General features: G+C 39.0%; 1 long non-coding RNA gene across 2 annotated transcripts; it reads left to right on the forward strand.

The window, feature by feature from the left end:
* The first annotated feature begins 5 nt into the window (after positions 1-5).
* LOC102082885 (uncharacterized) lies at positions 6-11,931 on the forward strand. 2 transcript variants are annotated; one of them, XR_002063591.2, is made up of 5 exons: positions 6-60; positions 1,462-1,618; positions 10,753-10,811; positions 11,327-11,423; positions 11,605-11,931. It is a non-coding gene; the product is annotated as an uncharacterized LOC102082885 (long non-coding RNA). The 2 variants fall into 2 exon arrangements; XR_266691.4 differs by lacking the exon at positions 10,753-10,811.
* The last annotated feature ends 10,230 nt before the right edge of the window (positions 11,932-22,161 follow it).

Raw genomic sequence — 22,161 nt, forward strand, 5'->3', positions numbered from 1 at the left:
ACTAGTTGCAGCTTGTCCTGGAATAATCCCCCTGACGTAACGTCTAGAAACGAGAACAATGTGAGTGTATTTCCCGAAACAATGAAAGTTTTTCTTCCTCTTCTCATTGTTGAGTGTGGTACCAGCGAGACACTGTGCTCTCGTGAAAAATCTGTTTGTTTCGGATACTTCATTCCTCTGAAAACCCATCAGACTGTAAAGTTGTCTTTACAACGCGGACATGAAGGGAAACAAAAGTGGCGGCTCAAAGGCGGGAAAAAGGAAGAAAAAAACCCAAGCTGGAATTGAGCAGTTTGTCATCGTGAAAAAAAGAAAATAGTCTTCTTTTTTTTTTTTGCCTTGTTGTTGTTTTATTTTTTGTTTTGATCAGCATCTTTGTTTACAAGTGGGTTACATGATAGGAAAAGTGAGAGACGTGTCCTTCCTGTCTGAACTTTGGTAAATACATTGGAGGCATGAGAAAATGTCAAGGCTCAACTGTGGTCAGAGTGCTGCAAGTGGAGCGGTGACTCATTTTCAGCATGAGTGTGTCTATGCACGTTTGTGTGTGCGTGAGGGGAGAGAGAGAGTGAGAGAGATGTAGTGTTTGTATGTGGCACTATGTGCGCAGCAGATGCAGCGATCTTTATCTCTCATTCATGGCGTCCAAGGAAATGTAGCGTAAGCTGGTTAACAGTCATTTTCTCGGTATCTGCCTGCCTGCCAGAGATGTGCTGATAATCACTACTTTGTCGCTCATGCAGCCACCTGCCGTCTTGTTTTGTGGAAACTGAGGTAATGCTATAGCATTGCCCAATAGTTGTAGTGGTGCCCTCTGCTCCTTCATTGGTTGACTTTTAAATGTTACATAGCTGCTCTGCGCAAAGACAGACGCCCAGCAGGAAATCAGCAGAGGGTCAGCAAAACTCACTTAATATACACGCAAGCAATTTATGCCACTCTGTCATCTTCTGCAACCGGATTTTGTTTTAAAAGTTTGTGCACCTGTTCTGGCTTTGTTCAAAACCAAGTGTGGTATGTGTAATATTGGGGGGGGGGACTGATATACTGCTAATTGTGACGCTCATGGTGTTAACTGAACACTGGTATTTTGGTCTTTGGAGCCAAGCCTTAAAGGCTCTGCACCATCTATGCTTATTTAAGGTAGCATGGATAAAGGCATTCAGCAACTGACATACAATACTCAAAAAAAAAAAAAGCCCACATAAAGCCCATATTTTTGACCAAAGTGAGAAAGAACAGCCTATATAGCTTATACTCTGATTCACATCTGCAGCTGATAATCACAATATGAAACCACAGACTTGGCAGGATGAGGAGAGCTGTGCCCCTGCCAGCACTTTCACCACAAACTATCAAACTGCTACGCCGAGCCTCCTGCTATATACTGTGTGCAGCATCGGTGTGTGTACTGAATACTTGAATCTGTAATCAACACATTCTCCATATTCTCCCCCTCAGGTGCCCCGCCAACATCAAAGGAGGTAAAGGATGGTTTGGTATCTCTGTGTGCCTGTGCCTTCCAATGTATAAAACAGCCCGGCTTTCAGCCCCAAGACACAGGCGGGGAGCTGCCGAGGAAATTTAATTTCACGACTACCACATTGCTACCTGGCAGGTAGGGCTGTGGTTCGTGTATTTTGTAGCTTTTGCCTGCACCTGGTTATGAGCTGATCACACCAAACGCCTCTTTAAACCACAGGATCAGATATGGAAATCCTTGTGCCAAAGATCCAGGTTTTTGTGATTCTCTGCACGGCAGCGGAGGGAAAAGCCTCAAACTGTCACTCAATTAGACAGTGAGAGAAAAATAATAATAATTTAGGGATTTAACTACAGAAGGAAGTAAAACAGGTAAACTGTAGTAGAAGTAGTTACTGCTGAGTGACCCTTTAATTTAAAAAAAATGGATTTTTAACTTTAAGCTGTTTTGAGGGCCAAACTTACAAAACAAATGGAATAATTTAGTTTGAGATTACATTTCTAATGGAATATGCATTTTTGAAGGTCTTATGTAAAGATACATTGCACTGCATAACGGTCCCTCCAGTCAGACATGGTTGAGTGAAATTTTAGAGGGGAAAAAGTGCAAATTTTCACTCGTTACACATCATAAGAGAGCTTAGACGCTCTTAAATTTATAACTCATTAATTGCAATGCAGTATTTCTTCTGAAGGTTGTTTTGCAACTTTATGTTATTTGGTTTTGTCACTGAAGTATGTAATCTTTACAAGTGACAATAAAAAAAGAACGCGGTTCAGCCCTCGTTTCATTCACTCACGCAAAAAGTATGTGACATCATTCAGCTGCTGAATTAGATCAAGATGTAGCTCTAATGACTCGAAAATACACTTTATCAGTTTGATATGAACATGAAATAATTCAGTTTAGGATGTACTTTTTGGTTTTGGGTGATTTGCATTGTTTTCTCATCAATGTCGTTTGGTCTTGGTTGCTCTTTGGCAGTTTGCTCAAACATTAAAGTTACTGTGGTTAATTACTGGAGCAAAGGCCCAGAGAGAGAAACTGTGCACCAACTGAAGATCCTTGGCACTGAACCTCAAGCCCCGAGCTAGTAACCTTGGTGCGCTTTTTGATCCTGTCTTGAGTTTCACATCATAAAAATCAACAAAATTGGCTTTTATCTTCTCAGGAGTGCGGCCAGATATTGAAAGGCAGATGAATGCTTTTATCACCAACAGAGTTGACTACTGTAATGATTTTTTTTCTTTTCAGGAAAGCTTTGCAAAAGCTGCAAAGAGCAAAAGCAGATGTTTCATGGGTTGCCCCTTAGTTTTACATTTTAATGTTCTGTAATTGGCAATTCGCTCAGGAGATGCCAGACTTACCCTACTATTAATGCTACTTTTATCCCCAGTTTTACACTATCTTTTAATTATTTTATGATTAACAACAGACTTGATTTGACTTATCATTAAACATTTTGTAAATCAACAGTCGCAGAATCTAATTTCAAGGAGTTGCAATCTTTTCGATATTATGTCGACAATCCTTCAGCTGGAGTGACCAAAGCGAATCCCAAGTTTCTCCTTTTTAAGGCCCATTTGACATTTTGAAATGTAGTTTTGTGCACTTTAGTTTTATGTTGCTTTGTGAACTTTTACTTTTGTGTCATGCAAGAGTTGCCGAAAGTTTGAAGTCAGTTGATTACACTTTACCAGTTTGTAGCCTTAACAGATTATGCTTAGGCAATAACTTACATTACAGTAAATCGCTTGTGTAATTCTACATTTTAAAACGTTGCTTTGAACCTCAAAGTTAATTCCATTCACAGAGCACAGCTATCTAAGAGCAGGTTAGAGGTTGTTATATTGGAGGAGTACAAAGAACTTTCCACAGGGGTGTCTGATCAGCGCTGAGATCTTTCGATGGTTGTGTAATACTCTACGTCCCTACGAAACACGCCCTATAGTGCCTTGACAACCCATCTACTGTAGATGTGAAGAGCTCTTTCAACTACAAGAGGTGTGAAGAAATCAGACAAACTGTTGTCTGCGTGTAAATACGCTGTTTGTTAAGATGCTGACGGTTAAATCTAAATGCCAGGCACACCTCAAGCTAACGTACAGACAACCACACAGAAATACAATCACTCGCCTACTCTTGAACAGCCCACACAGACACACACACACATACACACACAGAGGTGAAGGCACGTATACACTCTCCAACTGTAGTCTGCCTCTTTCAATATCTCTCCAGAAAGATAATTTAAGCATACACTTTTCAGAAAGTAACTTCTTCAGTTACGTGTGGAAAATAATGAAACGTGTGGAGCAAGGTATTGTTTCATCATCAGAAACCTGTGTGGGTGACACATGTGTAGTGTCATTTGCTACATTATGGCATCAGAATCAGAATACTTTATTAATCCCTGAATAAGTAACTAAACTAGACAAGATAACACAATGAATTACAAATTTACAAGATACAACAAAATAGCTCTAATTATAAATATCCCAGTATATTACACAACTTTAATATATACAGTTGGGTAAAGGTGTACTTGCGTACTTGTAACCTTGTTTCCTAAAAGTTGTCTTTTTTCAGAAGCCTTTTATTTTATTTTATTTTTTCTAAGAAACAGCCCACCAGGAACAGATACAGTATCATCTGCAGGAACATCCTGTTCACACTCACATTACAATTACACACCATTTGCACTTGGAAGCTGCCCAGAAGAACCACAGTGTAATCCGCAATCCACTAAGTATCGTTTCACAAAGTCAGTTTTTTTGTATGAAATGTCATTTATGCAGTTAACATAAAAATAAAAGGAAAATTAAAGAGCAAAAGATCTCAGATTTAACATAGAATCTGTCTGCTTTTATTTATTCATCACCTTCCCAACAATTTGGTGCAAGTCAAAGTGATTCAGAAGTAGCTGCAAAACTGTTAATAACAGTATACAGAAGCAGTGAAGGTGATATAACTGAGAAAAGAAAACAATAAAAGTCATCAATACTTAACAATAAAAAAGAAAAGGATCACATTCAAAGCCAGTTAAGGAGGTCGGTCTTATGCATTTCTTTGAAAATATCAACGCTATCGGCTTCACTGTTAGCCTGCACTCTGGAGCAGCTAAAGACCCTTACATATTCTCATATCCTCCCTTCTTCTGGTCCTAGAGACTTTTTAATCAGTTCTTAAGTACATGCAGACTCAACTAAAAGACATTTTAATTTATTACATATTTTGAGATTTTTTAGAAAGACAGCCAGTATTCCTGCATCTTTCAGTTAGCACCTGGTCTTTTTCCAAAGTTTCTGAGAATTACTTGATCAAATCAACTATTTCTTACACCTTCAGCTGTTTTGAGAGTGCACTAGGCACAGAACATACTGTAAGCACTATATAAACAATATATGTACATATAAACTGACATACATATATATGTAGATTGTTTGTGTTTCCACTTTTCATTGTAGTGAACGACCTATAAACCTATCCAGGACTTAACTTTTTGGTGTTTTGTTATTTAACAGGTAATCTGACCTACATACCACAGGAGTCAGAGGTTTGGTGTCTCTCTAAACTTTTCCGTTCTGTTTATTTTTACTCTCAAGCATCCTAACTGCATCCAGATATAGACCTCCTCAAGGCAAATTTTAATAAAACTAACAAAAAAAAGTCTAAAATATGTTGTTCATAGTAGCTCTCTAAAAAACTTAAAACAATAAAACTTCAAAAAGTAAGCAATTTAAAAAATAATGCTAAAAAACAAGTTTAGAAAATGCAAACAAAGTTGTCGACGAGTACATTATTCTTTTTGATGTCTTCCCAGAGCAAAAAGAACAGTTTCTGTTTTTATCTTTTTTTGAAGACTGCTTCATATATCACAGTGTAATGCTATTTTAATTGCGTGTTATGACAAATGTAATTCATACAGTCAAAGTCACATCTCCATTCAGTCAGCCTTCGTTAGCTGAGATGTACTACGTTATTATCTTGCAGTTCGGTGGATAAGAAAAGACCGGCTCTTCGCTTCCACGATCCATCCGACTTTATTTCTGATGATGCAACCTCAAACCTCAGTTACTCTTCCCAGACAAATAAATTTTGTCAATCACAAAACAAGCAGCAAACCCCACATAAAGGTTTGTTTGACTCCAAAATGTTCGCAGTATCACCGCAGCGTTCAAATTAGTGCCGTATCAGATGAATCTCTCCATCTCACCAGAAAAGTCATGCACCGAGAAATGTTTCTGATTGTTTTCTCCGTGTGTTTATAACAACCAGGAGACAGAGCCAGTGCGCAGATATGTGTGGTGACACATTTGTCGCCATCCCAATGAAGGCCCTATAATCTTCCCAATCAGGAAAACCAGAACAAATTAGGTTATGCAGCGCTTCCAGTGAGCCATCACAATAAATCATCGTCATGGCCCAGAGCATGTATAAGTACGCCATAAAACAACAGGGCCTGGGAGAATAATGTTTGTTCCCAAGATTGGTCCACAAGTATTGGGTGATATACTGTGAGAAGAGTCCCATTCACATGTATTTCTCACACGCTTATTGTACGGTGCAGTGAAAGTATTTCCCAACGATAGGTTACAGGGTCGGCAGGGTTTGGGTTTGGCTCTCATTCTTTTTCATTACGGGCTTTGCTGGCTGTGAACAAGCACCAGGCAATAAAGTATGATTGTTTACTGTCACTGTGAGAATGAATGGAAAGACAGTGCATTAAAAAAACATCAAAACAAAGGCCTTGCAATCAAAGTCACGTAAACAACAAACACTACTGGGTGTTTCTGTACATGAAGTTGACAGAAAAAAACAAGTGGTTTGCACTGAAGCCTCACAGAAAGAAGGTTTGGGGTTTGAACCTGATCGCTGGTTTGGGAGTTTTCATGCGCTCAGTACGTGTGGGTGCTCTGATTTATTTACACTATCCAAAGGCATGGATGTGAGGCAATATGGGGTAAATATGGCTGTAAATGTGGATGTGAATGGGCATCTGTCTGTCTGTTTTAGCCCTGGGTGTGCCTCACCTGGGTCCAGCCTACTCAAATAGTTAGACAGACAGTTAAAACGATGCATGGATGGATCACAGCTCTGGCCAGTGAATGAATAACTGCCACTAGTTTTGTAAATGTTTAACTGGGAAACACCATTAGAGTTCTAACACTAATTAACTGTTGATGGCACAAATCAGTCTATGTGTTTCACTTTATTATTGTAGGGTCTTTACCTAAAGTGCCTTGAGGCAACTGTTGCTGTGATTTGGCTAATTGAGTTAATGCAAAGTCCCAAATATCAACCTGATGGTGACACTGGAGGAAAAATGAGTCATTATAAGAATTCACCATGAATTTCTGTACAGGACAGTTTTTTGCACCAGCGGAAAAGGTGATGATTAGGATGTCTGTGGACCATGAACCTATTCACATTTTTTGTTTAACACTGTAGGTGACTTTATGTAGAGTTGGATACGTGGTAATCCACCCGACAGACATTTCAGTCAAAGTAGAGGACCAATGAACAAAACCCAACTTGGCAGAAATAGATTCGGCTGATGCTACAGCGCGGTCAAATATGAAGCAGATCTGTGGCACTTAAGGCAAATTACCGATTTTGAGTAGTTTTAAACAACGATGCATCTGTGAGTCACTGTTCAAGGGAGAAAAAAGGACTAATATCATAAGCTTCTGATTTTAATAATGGCAATGCTAAGTACATTTTATTAAGCCTCCCAACAAAAACAAAAGGAAGTTTTATTTTCGTTTAATTGGTGCTGTTTTCAATCATTTGTTCCTTCCAAATATTTTGAAAAATAAAAATGTGAACTTTGATAGAAAGATTTGACAAAGGCTGAGAAGGCAAGATTAATACCAGAGAGCAGGAGATAAAAAAGAAGAAGAAGAAGAGGAAAGGAGAAAGCGAGCGAGAGGGTGAGGAAGAAAGGGAAGACAAATGGTGAGAGGAAAGAGAGAAGCAGTGAGGACCAGTCATACAGTCTATGGTTCAGCTCCAGTTGGATATCAAATCTGTGTTCTCAGTCTGTGAGTCAAGTAAAAACCATCAAAGCTTGAGGTTTGGGGACTCGAGGCTCAGTTCAATCTCCAACCATTTCCCACAGCCTTTCAAGGGCTGCCAAACATTTATTTGTTTTGGATTAATGTAATTAACCCCCCAACCCCCCTTTCCTGGTGTCACACAGAAGAAGCGAGTCACAGTGAAAAGATTACAAGTCCTCTGCTTCTCATACAAGCGGCTCGGCAGTCCCAGCACAGTGGCTCGGAGATTTCATATCAGTAGGATTATATTTTTGCTTTAGCTTGACATGTAAATCGCCCACTGACAGTTCTCACGAACACATCAGCAAACACTTTACAGCCATGCAGTAAAAAAAGATATACTGCAGGGAAGAAGACGTGTGATGTGTCTGTGTGTCCTTTCAGCCAACCTAGAGTCTCTTTGTGCACGGCCACACAAACTGTTGCTTTGTCTCTGACAGATACGTGAATTTTATATATTTTTTATTGTTATATTTGGAAACTTTACAGCTCACAGGGGTCTAAAACATTTCAGCTGCTTTCCCAAATGTCTCAAAATGCTAGCTTTAACATTAAGTAGTTATTTATTGGCACATTTAAATTCAAAAAGCTGTGACATTATATGTGAGGTCAACTTATCTCTTTCAGGATTTCATGTGAAGACAGGCAAGCGTGTATTGCGTCAGTCCGTCATGCAGCGTGGAGTCATGTAAAAATAGCACATCTAAAAACTGAAGAAACCCCTGCTAAGGTTTCTCATTGGTTCTAATGCAAAGTCTGAACTCATTCAGTCTGATTTAAAGGTCTGTATAATAAAACTTACTCAGTCAATAAAACTTCATTCAGAGTATAAACCAGGTTTTAGCAAAACAAGAATCATAAGTCTTTTGGCGTCAATAATTTTTCATGTGACAGTCGCTGTTAAAATTATGTGTAAGAGTATGTAGTGTATTAGTGTTTGAGCCATAGTAAAATGTCCCATAAATCCAGAGGCTTTTCTGTTTCATACACTGAATCTCCCTTCATGGGCAGATGAAGCATAAAAATGAAGAAAATCTGAAACCATTGTGAAAATTCGGGGATCAAACCCAGATGGGACCAAATCATTTTTCAAAGTCTGGCACGGTGAATAATACGCTTTCTGATTTTGAATGTTAGAATAATGAGAGGCTTTTCTTCAGGCTGAGGGATGCATGTTATAGTTTTGCCATTTCAACAACTGCTCAAACAAGAAAAAAAATGCAGTCTTGTTAGAAATTATGATGTAAACACCTGAAAAGAATCTTTGGGGGAATAAATATTTTTTGATCTCTCCAGTTTCAATGTTTTCCTTCAATGTTAAATACTTTTGAGGACCCTGAAAAGAAATGATTCATTTTTATCAGTGGTATACAGTTATATACTGAAAATATAAAACCAGAACTCCTATTAAAATGCAAAGATGTGCCTTTGCTCTGTTCTGTAATGCTGTGATCGATCTCTCATACCTTGTGTGGGTCTTCGTTCACATTAATTTCCATTATGTTCCTCAAGAGGTCAGCCTAACTCCCTGTGCCAGCAGCAGCAGCAGCAGCTGGCAGCGTGACCAGCACTGAATATCAGCACAGAGGTAATTTTTTAAAAGCTGGAGAAACCTGAAAGTCACACAGATCAAAATCTCACTGTACATGTTGAAGTGAGGTGAGAGAAAGACGGATATTTAGGATTAATGTATCAGTTCTTACTTTATAATATATTAACTGGTCCATTCGATTAACTGCAGAGGCAGATGAACTGTAATATATATAGTTTATCTTGAAAGAGAACAGACTAAAATAAATAAATGTAGAAGAAACCAGCTTTCACTGGCTGTGCTCAGCTCGTATCCTGATGATAAACTCACAATGCATAAACTCACAGTTGGGTATTTCCCCTATTAGAGACTGGAGTTTCTCTTTATTATTCTTTTAATCACACAACTGTTCATTTCTTGGAGCTGGTTTGTTGAGCTGGCTGGTATTTGTTTGTTAGAAAATTGTTACATTTCCTGATACTTTTAATACCACAGTTTGGTCCTGAGCAACGGGAAATACTAAAAGTTAACAGGCTGTCCACACAAACTACACGTGTGTCTGGTTGCATTTACAGGCAGGTGAGCAGGAGGAGCACACAATCCACCACGAGTGAAACGAAGAAACATGCACTTATACGTACTCGCGCTGATCTCGGTCCAGCATCTCCTTTGATCTCTTCTCAGAACGATTGTTCTCAGCAGCAACACTGATGTCCTGCTTTGTCTTTGAGAACATTGGTCACTGCAGGTCATTTATAAATATATTCTCTATATATAGTGCTGATTTTAGTTTCCACTGACTTGCCACATCATTTTCACATGGGTTTTTATATATATATAGATACACACGCACACACATATATATATGTATGTATGTGTGTATATATATATATATATATATATATATATATGTGTGTGTGTGTGTGTGTGTGTGTGTGTGTGTGTGTGTGTGTGTGCCACTACACTTATACCATAATGTGCATAGCAAAAGTCGTTTTTAAAGAAAAGTTTAAACACATGTGCAACCTGTCAGTCAGGCCTGAAAAAGGGTCCTCCAGGAACCATTCTTGAATTACAGGTTCTTCCAGTAACCTTTTACTCTACATTGAGCTCTCAGAGGTTCTTGAGGAACCCCAAGTGAGCAAGGGTCATTAAATAACCCCAAGGAATGCTGGGTGCTGCAGATTTCACCAGGAAAGTTACGGTCGAACTGGAGACATAAACCCTCTTTCTTTGATGGCCAGCTTTGTGCACACTTAGACAAACTGGCACCTAAAAATGTTCCCTAGACAGTTCCCCATTTATAATAATACTTTTTGATTCTGTGATTCATTCACTGAAATATTTAAAATTTCTATATAATGTATTTTCTTCCAGAACTTTACTCCTTTGTTGCATTTTCAGAGTTTTCATAGCTGAAGTTAAGAAAATATTAACACATACATATTCTGGGTAATCTGATCCTAAGAAAGCATTTTTCAGTATTCTAAAATATAAATTGTGAAAACCGATTTTAGAATCAACTTAACAAAATAAAGAAGTAAAGGAAGAGTTTTTTTTTTTTCAACTTTAGCATTTCCAAGTATCAAACTCCTTCAAGGTCTCCTCGGGTATTCTGGGAATTTTAAAACTTCTTTTTTTTAAAATAAAATAAATATGATTCTCTCTTTCCATCACAGACACAAGTCCTTGCTCAGCTTTTGTCTTCTCCTCTTAAAGAAGTTGCTCACAAGTTAAAGTAAGTTTCCTCTGAGATAGAAATGGATAAAAGCACAAAAAGTGATTTACAAAATAAGCCCTGAGTTAAAAGAAGCTCAGACGACTCTACAAGCTGCTCGTCTTTAAGGCGAACAAGTTGGCAGAAGTCTTTTCGTTGAGTGTTTCCTTTTTGTTTCCATGGCAGCTGCCAGTTTGCTGAAGGGGGAAAACATGCCAGGATGTTTTTCTTTGTCTTGTACGACACTCCCTTCATTTGACCTTGGCTTTGGATGAGGTTGTTTGGGCACACTGTAGTACTTAGGAAATTCAGTAACATTGCAGAAAGTCTGGGATGGACTTTAAAAAGAAAAAGGAAAGTTTTACTTTCACTAATGAAACTCTAACAGTAAAAACTCTGTTTGCAAAAAACAAAAAAAAGAAGGAGAAGAAGAAGAAAGATCTCTATAAGAAAGAAAATGTGTATGCGTATTTAACCTCTTTATACCCATCTTTAAAATGAAATTAAAATTATTATTTGATCTTCTCTTTTTAAAGTCTCTAAACCAACGTACAAACACAAGACACTTCACCTCCCAGCCATGGAGCATGACATCAGTCCTTTGACGGGTTTCTCCTCTGGCTTCTTTAAGTTGTAAGTCTTGTGATCCCGGTCCTGCAGAATCCTTCACATCTCCAAATATAAGTTTTTTCAGAGGGATGTAAAATGCATTTTTTTTTTCAAGCATTCTTGTGCAGCAATGTTTTAATGAAAGGCAAATGCAACTTTTACTAAGCCTGACCCACATTTTCATCCTTTTATGTAACTTCACCAGGGATGTCAACCCGTTATTTGGATATCGGGAAATAATGCACCTCGCCCATTGAAAGAAGAGGACATGAGACCTTCATCCTCTCACAATCATCGGCCATGCTCACCCTGAACATCCAGGATAGCTGCAGATTTTCTGCAATCATTCAAAGGGTGCATGTGGTCATGTGCCACGTTATATATGAATAAATAAATAACAGAAGCCGAGGCTATGCCACTCGTGCCAATGTATAAATCTATTAAACAGAAGTAATACAGATTACCATTCTTGTTTTATTTTGGTATTTGCTACATAAAGGAACATTAATATGAAGATATTAACTCCTTTTTATATGGTAATATGAATATCAATAAAAATGGGGCAACGTGGTTTTAATTGGTCAGCACATACAGATTAATGCCAAGTGAGAAAATGACAGTTTATATCAGGTGATTTTTGCACTGCAGATCTTAAAATTGTGCTTTTTCTGCTTCCTTTTTTTGTGTGTGTGTGCATCTGTGTGTGCAGATGTGTAGTGCCTATGTTTACTGCTTCCATTGTGGATGTTTGTTAGTGAACATGCATGCATGAACTGCAGGTCCTTGATCTCCTGCATGGAGTGGCATGGAAACGCTCACACAAATACATGCACGCAGACACACAAAAGCTCACACACACACACCCACTCCCCAAACCTAAACAATGATCCATCATAGGAATCCACATCCTCCTCTGGGCCACATCAGTCCCTTTGCTGCGGAAAAACTGATCCCAGAATCGGCTGCTAACTGTCAACTGCAGGACTCTGAGCCGCCCACTCACCACTAGAAAGAGACCACTGTGGACGCACGCATTTAATAGGCCTGCCATCAGAGTAAATGGAGGCTTAGTTTGAGAGCGCTCTGATCTCTCTCTGGATTTGTGACGCTCCCCTTTTTTTGAAAAAAAAAAAGAGAGAAGAAGAAGAAGAAAAAGCCAGAGGGGAGCAAACACAATGGTGGATTTGTTGAGGCTGTAATTGTGATTTTAGTTTTAGTTTTGTTCCTTGTCATTGTAGGTGAATTGTCTGGCTTGTCGCAGCTGTCATCGAGGTTTGTGTGTGGTTTGTGCCTTTGCAGTGTGTGTGTGTGCTTTCATGTAGGTCTCTGCTCTTTCCGCTGAACACATGCAGCCATTACAACTGGCTGCTGGCACACATTTACTGACTTTTGTTTCAAGTGGAGATACCACACTTTACCATTTGAAAAAGGAAAGAGAAAAAACACCTGCCTGCCGCCCGAAAATAAAATCAAGTGTTGTGAAATTTGATAAGATAAAGGTCAGCGTGCAAGTCGTAAATTGTTGCAGATATTACATTATATTTGTTCATGTTGAGTGTGGAAACTCATGGATCCAGTGTGTGTGTGTGTGTGTGTGTGTGTGTGTGGCCATCATCATTAACCACCAGTACCCTTGAGCTGCCCACCGCTTCAGTACGAACATGGCCACCCACACTCCCTGCCCGGCACTACCATTTATATCAAAGTCCATATAATGGGCCATCTGGGGAATCTGTATGGTTAACTCATCAGCGCCACCACAAGTGCTTCTCTGTGCCAGACACAAAGTGATTTTTTATTTTACCATTTTCCAGTCTCTTGGCAGCTAAGTCGACCAGTACGTAAAGGTGGACGCAGCGAAGATAAATGTTGAGATTTGGTTCACTGAATGTTTTAAACAACATGGTTTTCATGGGAGACTGCAAATGGAGAGTGGGTACGGAGCCGGCGAGTGAGTTTACACTAAAAGAATTATAAATCTGTCTGACTTTACAGCTTTTTCCACGGCGTGTAAACTACAATTAAAGGAGCAAAGTGAATGAAAGAAGAGCAGCTGTTACTGAAAACGTTGTGACAAAAATCGACCGTTTTTTAAAATAAAAATTTCTCTTCCACAAAGAATTTTTTTTTTCTTTTGCACTAAAGCAAACAAAGCAGCTGAAGAGGAAAATACAAGAGCGATCGTCACCATCAAAAAATTCTGTAAACCAATGTGGTCTTAGCACTGGAAGCAAATGAGTGCAATCTTCTTTTTTACATACATTCATTAGAGTCCTAAACCGACATGGGAAAACCAAGCTGATGCAATCAAAGGTACCCAGAAATGAAATTAAAAGAATCAGAAATTAAACTCGCCAAACATCTCTCACATCTACTTATGCCAAAGACGAGAGAACCAGCTGGATCGATTAGCACGAGGACTGATAAGACTTTATCAGTGTCCGGTTTCATGCAGGGCATTCTGACTCTTCCCGATGAAGGTTCCTCCCAAACCTTCATCAGAGAGAGTCGGGCCTCTCTGCCTGTGGCGAACACACTAACCACTAATATCAGGTTGGCTCAGCAGAGGAGAACAACAGCATGGCCGCACTAACCAGGCAGCTGCAGCTTTCTGCATTACAATATGCTACGAGAGGGATTAGCCACTCAACTAGGATAACAACAACAATACTGACAACAATAACACAAGAAATTATCATAATTACTCTCAGACCATGTTACACTATATTGTGACATCCACTACCATAGAAATGTGGCACACTGTATACAGTAACTGAAAGTCATAATAATGGATCGATACTAAAGGTGATGCTACAGGTAAGGTTTTATTGAACATCAAACTTCTGAGGGTGATTTTTTTAAGGGAGTTTGCAGGAACACGGGCAGCTCTGTAGGCACATGGCAGTGCTTCAAGCTAAATGCTATTGCAGTTGGCACGCTAATATTTGCTACTGAAAACATTTAGAGGTGGGTAGAAATTTAGTTTTGTGAAAACAAAGTTTTCTGCAAGTTTGTCATCTTTTTTAATGAAATCTACCAGGCACTTTCTTTTTCTTCTTCTTCTTCGTCTTCTTCTTCTTTCAGGTGGCCACAGCAGACTATCTGCCTCCATCTCACATGTCCTATCTTTTACACCAACTGTCGGTCACTGAAAAAACAAAACGTCAGCCACAAGGTGATGCTAAAGTAAAGGTCAAAAGATACCGAAAGTCATAAAGTAAGCAACAAACTGCCATTCCCGGAGACCATGCTACACAATGTATATGTAGCTTTTTTAAACTCCAAAACAATTTCCAATCTTGATCTCAAGGTTGCTTACCACCAGTTGCAGCCCTGCAACAAAGATTGCTTATTGCAATATTACTACAAGGACCAAGCCTGGCTGTAGCTCAGTCTTACGCAGAGCTGTGCAGACCATAAGTTACATGTTGCAACTGCATACTTTCACCAGGGGGGCATTGTCAAAAACATGTGGGCTACTGTTGTTTGTGTTTATGCTGCCTGTTTTTGCTCCTTTAACTCAGCACCTGCTACAGAGAACACAGAAGTCATATTGCACAAAGAGCTTCTTTGTGTCGAGGTGTCAGAAACAGTGGAAACTGTCCATTGCAACCACTTTGTGCTTTTCGCACATGCTTTTTTGATCTTTTACTACCTTTCCTGTTCAAGCATTCTTATCAACCAGTAAGCATTCTAGCCACTGCCTTTTGGTCAAAGCGATGTTGGTTTTCTGGAGGACTGCACAAAAGTGTAGCTGAAGAGCTACCCAAATGCAAACAAGATCTTTAATTCCTCATAATATGACAACTAGTCTCTCCTTTCGCAAAAAGGACTTCACATACTGATCCGTGCAACCCCGAAGCATTGCCCCCTTCATCGTATTTACGCACCAAATCTCACCAAACCTGGCCCCTCGTGGCACGTTTTGATGTTGGTAAATAATCTCATTCTGCCATACGACTACCACAACCACGGCATTTTCTACCCCGGGAGAACAAATTTCTTGAGTTTACGAGCCAAATCACTAACTTGTTTTGTGATTACTGAAATCAAACAGCAAATGGTGGGAACTGACATCACAACTCAAAACGTGCAAAGAGGTGGGGGGGAAAAAGTTTGTTTCCATTGAACCAAGCTGTAGCTTTGTGGTTCATCAGCGTGTGAGCGTGTTTGCTGCCGGCTGATTCAAATCTAATACATCAAGCTTTAAATAGCAGGCACGTTGCCTCCACTCATGCAGATTGCACTCTTTTCAGCATTTTTTTTTTTTTTTGAAAAAGGCACATGAGCACGTCTGGATGTGCGCACATGTGCATGTTTATGTCATCTTCTAAGTGTGTGTGTGTGTGTGTGTGTGTGTGTGTGTGTGTGTGTGGAGCAAGGAGTGAATGGCTTGGCTCCACATCAAAGGCCCCTGCGAGTCTCTGCATTAACGAGGCCCTTTGTTTCCTGCCTTCCAGATTACAGCACGTCTCTCCCCGTGCTGCCAGTGTGTTTGGGTGTGCATGTATATGTGTGTGTGTATGTGTGTGTTTGTGCGCTCATATGCCTATGTATGTGTGTGAGTGTGCTGAGGGCACAGTAACCTGTAGACCAAAGGCCAAAGACGGATCCTCCCTCCTCATTTTCTTCATCTAGTGTAATCAAAATGAAGGAAAAACAAAGGTGACTGCGTTTTCTTTTTGCCTAAAATCTGCTTGATAAATTCCAAAAATTAAGAACTTATATTCAAAAGCTGTGATATTTGTCACTTTTCCTGTACTTTTGTATATTTTACAATAAGTTTTTGCAATATTTGTTTTGTGACAATAAATTACAGCACAAAAAAGTTCCTTCAAAGTAGAACACGTGGAAAATATCAAATCAAGGTTCAACTTAAGTTAAAGAGCAATGATGAGCAAATGATGACACTTTTCCTTATTTGGGATAAATCATATGTTGAAGCTGTCATGATTCATGTTTGACTAAAATAGCTGCACATTTGGAGACGTGTTGGAAGGACTGTAAAAGTGTGTACGTCGTTAGCTCGAAGAACTGAAACACACTTTTCAGCAAGACACAAGCGACTTGTAGTGGAATACGTTTCAAAACTAAACTTCCATCTCCCTGCCTCTTGCTTCAAAACCTGAAGCCTCAACCTTCCCTCACCACACACTCTGACAACCCTTGAGGTGTGTGTATGCGTGTTTGTGTGTGTGTGCGGTGACATGGGGCGACGCAGAAGCTCTTCTGCTGCTATTTCCAGCCACTATCAGACCCGTTTTGTATGAGCTGGGGCATGATTTGTTGATGCACGTCTTTAAAAAGTTCAGAGCTGTTCCAACCACAGCTCGCTTGTTCTTTCCTCTGAGAACTGGAGGAGAAGAGAGCCAACTGCTTGCATGCCGGCATGAATGTTTCGTTGAGGCAGAGATGTACGTGATTCAAAACAACCTGTAATATCAGATAGCATGAAAGAACGAGGTTGTTTATCATCTGCTGCAAAAAAGAACGCTTGTTTAAAGTGCATTTAATCGAGATAAGCATAATTAATGAACTGGTAATTTATCTTCACATTATTCAATAAAAATCACTATCTTTATGTATCTGCAGATGTTTTTTAAGTTGCTCAGCATAAGCTCTCATTTTAGATTTTGCTCTGGACTAAAAGTTATAAATAAAACGCTTGAATCTTTGTCCACTGATCCTCAGCAATGTGTTTTCAAAGCTCTTTTTTCCACCCTTCCACTGTTTATGTTTGTTGATTTCCAGACAAGATTTTACCCCACCCCACCCCACTCCCCAAAAGCCCCACACAGATCTGTGATATCAACTCATAAATGTTTGATAAGGAGTTAACGAAGAGGTAAAGAGACTGCATTCTGCTAAATCAAAAGAGACAGACACATTCAAATCAGCAAACACTCAGCAAACTAGAACTCGAGTGAGCCTCGTTAGCTGCCACTCTATATCAAGTCGCTTCTCCTCTGCTTTTTTCCCCGATCTTCTGCTTGTTTTGCTGATCCTGTATCCTCCCTTTACAGCACACACTCACAGACACATGGGAGCTGAAAGCAGGTCTTTATCATAGGGCCAGTGAGTAGTTTCAGGTGTTTAGGTGCGGGATGACTTCGATTTGGTAGCTGATGAAGGAAAATACTGAACCTTTGCCCACCTGTTTTCTTCTTCGCTCTCAGTCTTATCATCTTTGTTTGATGCTGGTGTCGGTAACCTTTATTCTTGGTGGTGCTTCTGCTCTTACTCATGTTGCTACCTTTGAGTGTAACAACTTTCTAAATAAGTGTTTCAAATTCTGAAATGATTTTGAGTTTTTTTGTTTTGCTTTTTTTCTTTTTGCAGCCTCCTACAGATATTAAACCCACCTTCACAGGAGCCATGCAACATCCTGTGAGTGCACCACTTAAGACGAGCTCTTTGTTTAAAGACGGTTCATTGGTATTTCTAGATTTTTAAAGTGCTTTGAAAGGCGTGCTTTGTCTGGATGACTGGATGCAGCCCAAACATAACTTTTTACTTCCTGTAGTGTGGTGGTTATCATGTTCTAGCTAATATTTAGAAACAATTAAGCATAAATCAGTTATACTTTATTTACCATTCCAGTCGATTAGTTCACTGTTTTATAGCCAAAAGTGAGGCACAAAATTAAACCGTTGTAAAGATTTGTTGAGGTTCTACGTTGCTGGCTGGATGCTGCCTGGAAGGACATGGTTTTGATTGTAGGAAAACTACCAATAAAAAAGCACACAAGTGGTTCCAGTTAAGAGCCGTTCGCTTGGATGTGGCTTAACCCCAATGAAAGGACATGATTTAATTACTCTGCAGCTTTAATGCGCCTGGTGTTTCTTTAGAAAGCACAGTGTATAATCTTTTTTGAACCAACTGTGATTCATCTTCGAAGAAAAAAAAGAAGAAACATGTTAAAGAAAGAACTTTTCCACCACCAATGATTAGGCAATGGAAAGGGGCTTGCTGAAGTGATCGTCTTGTATTAAATGGGCTCTGTACACACTGACGGTGGGGTTGAAGTTTGCGCTATTAGGCTCTCCAGTCAGGGGCCGAGGATAAGATGTAATCCTGGTTTTTGCACTGTATCGCAGATGATCCTGATGGTTAATGGGGTTTACTGCACCACAGTTATTCAGTTATCTAGTAAGAAAAAAGGGAAGAAATCGTGTTTTTAGCTCTTCTCCATGTTGGTGTTCTTCATTAAAAAAAGAATTCCCCTTTTGCTACATAACATATTTCATGTTTCTACACTTTACACATTGTTACACACAAACATAAAGCTCATCAAACGCTCCTCCTTTATCAGTGCTGGTCTTATTCAGATGCAGAGCTTGTACTGTATCTGTGCCTGTGTGTGAAAAGCAGGTCTTGTGGGGTCGCAGCAGCTACGCAGGCTTGTGTTTTCTGTGTGGGCTGCTTATCGTTTCTATCTGCTCAAGTTTCCTTTTTTGGCCTTTCCTGTCAACAGTTATTGTCTGATGTCACAGACGACACTCATTAGAGTTAGAGATAAAAAGATGATGAGAAAGGATGCACGGGGTGTGTGTGAGCATCAAACCTCTGAACTGATAAGACAGGGTGATGTGAACTTAAAATATGACTCTGATCTGACAAGAATAATCAAACTGCTCATAGCAAAAAGAAAGAGAGAGTCTGTCTGCTCGTGTGTGTGTGTGTGTGTGTGTGTGTGTAACAGAGAAAGGCGTAGATATAAAAAGAGAAAAGGTGTTTGTAGGTCAGAGACCCTGAGAGTATTTCAAGAGCTCGTGTAGAGAAAATTTGCTCATCTCTGGTTCGTCTGTTGTTATCAGACAGGCTGACTGCATCCTTTAGCCCCAGGTGAACCTGTGAACCCATGAATGTGCGTAACTATCAGCGCAGATATTCAAGGGAACCGCGTTTGAGATCAGAGCACGGCGAGCTCGTGAGGCAGCGTGGCCCACGCAGGAGAGGTGCTGCCTCTCTGGAAAAACAGCTGTCTATATTAATCAAGGCGAATAAACAAGGAGTTTAAACAACTCATTTATAATTTAGATTTGCATACATTAACACTGCTCATTTTAATCTTTTTATTAATATGCATCAACGATATTGTATAAATATGCAGTTTTATGCAAATACCGGGCCCATTTTCTGTTTGTATTTAATTTTGTTTCCCAGCTGTGGATCATCATTTTCATTCAAGGCAACCGACTCAGATTAAGTCAAATATTAAGTCACAGCATGGGAGTGTATAAATATTTCTCAATTAAAAACTCTGAACACCAGCTATGCTACTGTATCAGCATTAAAAATGCATTGGCATTGGGAGGAAAATAGGGGGAGGCAAGTTACGAGTTTGATAAGACATCAGAACTTCGAGTCTACATCTTTGAACTATGTTTTAATTTTTTTCCTTGTTTCCCTCCTCAAATCAAGTAGTTGCAATAGCTAGCACTTTTCGCTGTTTTGGAGACTGTTACAAGATCTGGGGGATGTAAGGACCAGCCAAAAACATGCCGTGCCTCTGTTATTGATGAGCAAGCCGTGCCTTCTGATGTTTTTCACAGAATGTCCTAGATTTTGCTGCTTCTTGCCTGAGCTGCCACTTTTCTTTTGATGCAAATGAGGAGTTTTGTTCCAAAATGTGAAAACTACCAACTGAACAGTGTGACAGCAGCTGCTACAAAAGGGCTGCTGAGACAGTGCAAAGCTCACAATGCATAATTACCAAAGTTATTAACTAGCTTGATGATAACATCCCAGAAGTACGCTAATAACAATATACCAGCCACATCTTTGACATGTTGAACAATTGAGATATGTGTTACATTTATTGTGAGGTTTGAAATATGGTGGGTAAGGAAGGAAAAAGCCAAATTGAATCCCTTGACAAGGTCCATATTTTATTTGAACCAATCACAAAGAAGAGAAGTTGCAACTGTCAGCAAAAGCAACAAAACAAAAATGCTTTTAGCTGCCAACTTTTTTTTCAAATCTGCTTTTTATGTTTTGTGTGCTAATCAGCATCAGTTTTATGAGGTAAACAAAACGATGACTGCTGTAAGAACGGAGCCAGTTTTCAGCCCTCGAGTTTAACGCTGAAGACCAAACCGCTTTTTTTTAGGAGAATAAGATAAATAGAGTTCAGCTCTTACTATCCTGTAGTTTTTATTGGCATGCTCCCTGTTGGTCTCTTGAGCAACATCGACATCTGTTTGCGGCTGCTGTTGCCTTTCTGCTCACTGTCTCTGTCGCTTCTCACAGTGTCATCTGTGCTGAGTGTTGCTGAAAGTTTTTAAAAAATATGATAGGGCCATATAGACACTTTAATTTTACGCGAACAGACATCAGAGCAGCTATTGAATACACAACACATGCACAGTGACTTAACATGAAGTGTTTTGTACATGCAGACCTGATTTGACTGTTATTTATTGATCTCATTTAATTTACTTATACACTTCTGTTTTCTTTGAAGCTACAATATAAAGATCCAAATCCATTTATCAGTGTTTGTTTAATTTCTTTGTAAATACAAGGCTTGCATTATTTGTATATTTTACTCCATATTCGGGTCATGCTTAAAACATATTTGTTTTTCTGCTTTCTTGCATTTTATTACTTCTTTAACTTACCTTGAAGTAAGTTCCAAAGTTCCGTGTTATATTATATTTCTTAGAAAAATATTTGTTGCTAGTTTATAGGTTACTTTAAAAGCAGATTAACTAATGAAATGATTGTCATATTTTGTTTATGGAATATATTCTGTGACAGTGGCAGATGCTCACATAACATGGCCAGAGTTGCAGTGAACTACTTATACTTATACTCTTTTGATTTCCAGATCTGTTACAAAGTATCATTTTTTTTTTATTTTATTGAAACTTTTAAGGATAGAATTTATAAGCAGTAACAATGACCTATGACCTATTAAGATTTTTCCTTATTTTTGTTGCTGCTGGGATGATAGATGTTCATATTAAACATGGCCAAATTTTTAAATAATGACTGTATGGGCAAAAATTTCAGGTTCCATGCAACTCTAAATGCTCTGTTTCTGGCGGATTTTTTATTCTTGGCTCTGTGTGATGTCATTAAAAGCAGATGTCCTTATATGGTCATTTCAAGTGCACAGCGCTAGCTGTAAGAACCGCAGCACCACCCACATGCCATTCAAATCTTCCATTTATAAGTGGCTGCCAATGAGAAGAAAGCTACTTTCCTTTCTTGTTATTTCTTTATTTTATTTTTTATTTTTTGGCTTTGGATGAGCTGAGGGGCTTCACCATAGGTCAGTTTGAGACAATACGGTTTATTTTGAATTAAAATCACCTAAAGCTACTCCAAAAGAGTCCAAGAAGAAAAAGTAACCATACTAAAACCCACAGCTCTCATTTATAAATAAATATGTAAATATAATCTAAGTACAATGTAAGCATATAAAGGAATATGTAATAGCCTATATAGATGGAAATTAATGTTCTATGGCTGAGGTCAAGCCAAAAATCATTTCCTCAAGTTTGGATAATATATTTTTTAGCTCTCTCAGAGTGCATAAATTGGCTTTAAACCAGTAGGTGAAGAAAAGAAAACTGAGATTCTGTGCGAGCTTTACAGTAGCATTATATCTAAGCACTACATGAATGAGTGATTATGATTTAAATATCAAAAACAGGAATTCTAGAGTGAAATTCTTTTTTCAAAAGTGGTAAAAAAAGACTCTAGATACAGCTACTTTAGAATATAAACAGTGCTGAAGAAAGTATTTGATTAT

This window comes from Oreochromis niloticus, linkage group LG10 (assembly GCF_001858045.2).
Source record: "Oreochromis niloticus isolate F11D_XX linkage group LG10, O_niloticus_UMD_NMBU, whole genome shotgun sequence".
Lineage (NCBI taxonomy): Eukaryota > Metazoa > Chordata > Actinopteri > Cichliformes > Cichlidae > Oreochromis > Oreochromis niloticus.